We start from the raw sequence: 4,575 nt of genomic DNA, 5'->3' as shown, positions 1-4,575 counted from the left end.
ACACACACACACACACACACACACACACACACACACACACACACACAGGTTTCCTTAATGGAAAAGAGGATGTACTCTCCACCAACACATGTGTAAACTTGTGTTGTGTAAGTTAGGGGCTTCTCAGCAACTCTTCTAGTAAGGGCCCAAAGCTTGCCTATGATGTTGGCTTCTATTCTATATTACTTCCCCCCAAGACTTAGTTTGACTTAGGAAATAGGTCTATCCCAGGTTATATGTAAGTCTACACTCACAGAAAAATTTTACTACCAACATCAGCCTTTTAAACTTCTGACAGATCATTCTTCTTTCTCAATCTTGCTGTTGCTGTCATCCTGACAGTTCATGGAATCAGACACCTTATAATCTAGCAACACTGAAGTATCTCAATGACCACACCAAGATTCACCCATTCAGGTTATTGGTCACATCTCACTACTAGACTTGAATAAAGCTTTTTCTATCTCCCTCTTCCTCTTCCTCTCCCTCTCCTGGCCTTCCCTTTGAGAAATGCTGCTTTACATTCTAGAGTTCCTAGAATGCTAAACCTTAGCCACTAACAGGTCCTTCTAGATAATGTAGACACTCTCCTTGGTCCAATTCAAAACAGCAGGTCATCATAGCAGAAATTTGTGGCCAGCTCTCTTCAAGAATTAGACCCACCCTCCATTCATTGGTGCTATTCTTTTTATTTCTTTTTCCCAGTGGGACTTAGAGATTTGACTAATCACCAAACTAACTTGAGGGTTCTTTGTAAGTGTGCAATTTCTAGAAGGCTTATCTAAGATATCTAGAGAAAAATTTATAAAACTTGATCAGAGTTTGATTCCCTTCTCCCAAGCACCATTTTCCATTGTTTCTTTAAAAAAAAAAAAAAAAAAAAAAAAAAAACTAGAGTTAAGAATTCTAGATTTGCCTAAATAAGTAAAAATAAACAAAATGTTTTACCCCACTGCTGGATTCTCCAAGCTTAAGCTTCCTTTTTGCTACTCTCCCCTACCTCTCCAGTCCAGCACCACATCCTTGGCACATGTCTACTTCTGAAGCCTCTTCCATTCTACACAAATCTCCTGGATAAGGAAAGCTCATAGGCATATATGCATTCACAATGACCACTGATGTTCCCACAACTATTGTTCCAAGATTTAGAGAAGTTGGTGACCTGTGTAGTGTGAATAATCCAAAATAAAATATTCTTCCTTAAGAAGAGCTCGTTATTCTCTTTGTATATCAGCAAATTGATTTCTCACAATATTAAGACTAAAAGAGTACTAGTTTATACTAAATAACATGAGTTTCCTGATATCTTGTAACTATCCAGGACCTCTTTTGTTAAGTCTTTACTTGGCTATCTCACAGAATAGTGAAAGTGATTTTACTTAAATTAAGTATGAGAATAAGATTACAGACATCCCACCCAAATGCTAGTAAAAGTTGATGGTCGAATACTGTTGCTACCTGGATTTTTGTGCTCCTTTTGTTTGTTTGTTTGTTTAGTTGGTTTGGTTTTGGTTTTGATTTTTATTTTGGGAGACAGGGTTTCTTTGTGTTGCCTTGTTTTTGTAGACTAGGCTGCCCTTGAACTCACAGAGATCCACCTGCCTCCGCCTCCCTGAGTGCTGGGATTAAAGGTATGCATCACTATGCCCAGCTGTGACATTAATTTTTTAGGGAATATTATATATGATGAGAAAAATTGTCCTTAAAAAATAAGGGGCATCCAACAATTGGAGTTGGGGATGTCTCTGACATGAACTCTGTTGCCTGACTTTGGATCCCTTTTCCCTAGCTGGGCTGCCCTTTCTGGCCTTAGTGGGCGAGAATGTGCTTATCCCTGCTGTAATTTGATGTGTCAGCATGGATTTGTACCCATATGGGGCCTTCTTCTTCTCTGATGAGAAGGAAAGAGAATGGGAGGAGAGGTTGTGAGGATGGGACTGAGAGAAGGAATGGGGGATAAGATCATGATATAAAGTGAATGAATGAATGAAGGAAAAAAAGTAATCAGTGGTATACCCCTGGGAGAAAATTAAACAACTTATAGATCTATGGAAAATGGTCTACTTGGAAATAACTCCAAAGCCCAGGTAGTCTTCAATCAACCAAGAAAGATTTTGTGTCATCTCTGCTTAAGAGTTTCTTAAGACAGGAAAGTTGCCTCTAACTATTTGGAAGATCTTTTTTAATAAATGTTTTCCCCCAATAGGCTTTACTGAATCAAGCAATTCTGTAAATTTCCACAGTTTGTTCTCCAAGAGTCCTCATTAGATTTGCTGTAATTTCCAATAACTGCCTTGAGCAAATAAACGATGGGGCTCACAGAAACTTACAAATCATAGAACAAAACTCCTAACTGACTCAGAGAGGGCTTATGAATCTATGCCAGCCTGGGATGGGCACATCATTGTCATCTGTTTTTCCTGGCCTTTGCATGCAAATCACTGAGTGGCCTCAGCACCAGTGGTAGGGATCTAAGATTTTCATTTCAACAAATAGTTCTTGAACAGCTGGTTAGGTTCTAGGGTATGCAAAGATGAATCAGTCATAGTCCTTCCCTTCAAGTAGCTAACTACCGGGTGATAGAAGGCCAGCATTTTAATCATCACAGTTCAGAAAGGTAAATGTGTAAACAGTCCAATGTTTGGATCCCTAGCACAGCCAAAAAATAGTGTTGCGTGTGTATGTTTTGTTGACAATAACAGTGAAACTTATAGCTGTTGATACTTTTGCTCATGGCCACTTTGTTGTTATGGGATAATATCAGATTTATTTAAACTAGAAAGAAGGATAAATAGGTATTAATGAACATTATAGGATATTCACTGACCGATTTAAAACTTGTTGCAAAGAAATGAAGTCATAAAATTTCACATTTGGACTTTAATTTACTGTGTTACCATTCTTTTGTCTCCCTTACTATGAAGGAAAGTACATGATGGCAGGGAAATTTGTCAGTTCCATTTACTATTGCGTCTACAGAGCCGGGAGCTAAGCCAGTGAAAGTCAAATAAAGATTTGTTGATTGGATGAAAAAATTAATTCTAGACAAATTATGGTAACACTAGGAAAGATTGGAGACCATAGCAAGAGAATTTGATGTTGTTTAGAGCAGTGGAATAGTTGCCCTTGAAAAAGATATCACTGGAACACATACATGAGTTTAACATAGGAGTAAGCTAATACAAGAGTGTTACCCTGCAGGCAACTGAAGAGATCTGGTTTTAAAGTGATTCACCTTCCCAGAATACCTAGTTGGTGTGTTAAGGAACCAGTTCAAGGTGGCCTTTCTTGTCCAAATGATATGCTCAGTCTACTAGCTGCACCTAAATCTTCAGGCTTAAGCCAAGGAAGAAAAGTTGAGACCTAAGTTCACTTCCCATGTCAGACTTCCCTCCCCCAGGTAGACCGCACTCTTATACATTATGCTACTTGAAACTCCCTTTCTTGTGGAAGCTCTATTCAGGAGGCCATTCCTTCTTGGCATGACTGGCAAGAAATGGGTTCCCCATCAGGAGTGAGAAAAATAGCCTGCTATTCACTGTACAGTGCAGCTTGGGCTCTGGACAATGAGAATCGGGCAAAAGCCAATTCCTTCTCTGCAATTTGCTGATTATCACACCCCAGAGTTTAGGACTGTACAGCCCAGGCTGCTTTGCTCCAGTTCTCATCAAGGTAGAATGAATACAGATCCTGACAGGTCAAATCTTCCCCCAGACCTCAGAGGTTGCCTTACAAAGGATCAGGCTTAATCTCTGACCAAGTGTGTAATTCATTAATCTGCAAGGTCATGAATTCTGAGCTCTCAAGGCAGGAAGTGTGGGCATTGTGAGGGGTTCTACAGGTCTGGGGATTCTCTTAAGCCCTGATTGTACTACAGAGGGAAGGATTTTCTGGACAAAAGCTCCTGTCCTCCAGTGAGTGAGCAGACTGGAAGCAGAGACTACGTGTACAAAGGAATGGTGCTTTAGGGAAAGAGTAACAGCCTTATCATCATGCTCATGAATTTCTTTAGAGCCTATGAGTAATGACAAGGGTGTTAGAATTAATTATTTCATAAACTGTAGCAAAGAGGAATTGAGATGGGTAAAGAGTTCATCTCAGGATGTTTGCCTGATGTTCACCCACCACTCGGTAGAAAAGGAAAAAATTCAAACACTGCAGGCAATTTCCTTCTACTGGGTCCCTCTCAGAAAGTTTTTGGGATTTCCTAATCTTTGTCTACACATACCAGAGCTCCTTCACCACCACCCAAAAGACTAAGTAAAATGCAGTACTTTCCAGACAGCAAATATTTGAAAGCTAATTGGAAATTGTTTGGAAATTTACAATTTCCTATTCTGAGCAGCTGGCTTTTTCTCTGATCCGCTGGACTTCCTGCCAAACAGAGATGGGAAGGGCCTGACTTTCTATAACCCTGACGTTTCATTTGCACAATTCTCTAGCCTTGAGGTCTTGACCCATTACAGTAAATCTAGCTCTAAATTTAGAGTTATTTGGATTCTGAAATATTGTGTTTCATGTCTTTTAGGGCACTGCAAACTACATGGAACTTTTCAGTGAAGGATATTTTAATCA

This window comes from Psammomys obesus, unplaced genomic scaffold (genome assembly GCF_907164565.1).
Source record: "Psammomys obesus unplaced genomic scaffold, mPsaObe1.curated_primary_1811, whole genome shotgun sequence".
Classification (NCBI taxonomy): domain Eukaryota; kingdom Metazoa; phylum Chordata; class Mammalia; order Rodentia; family Muridae; genus Psammomys; species Psammomys obesus.
Note: the sequence above shows the minus strand (reverse complement) of the source record.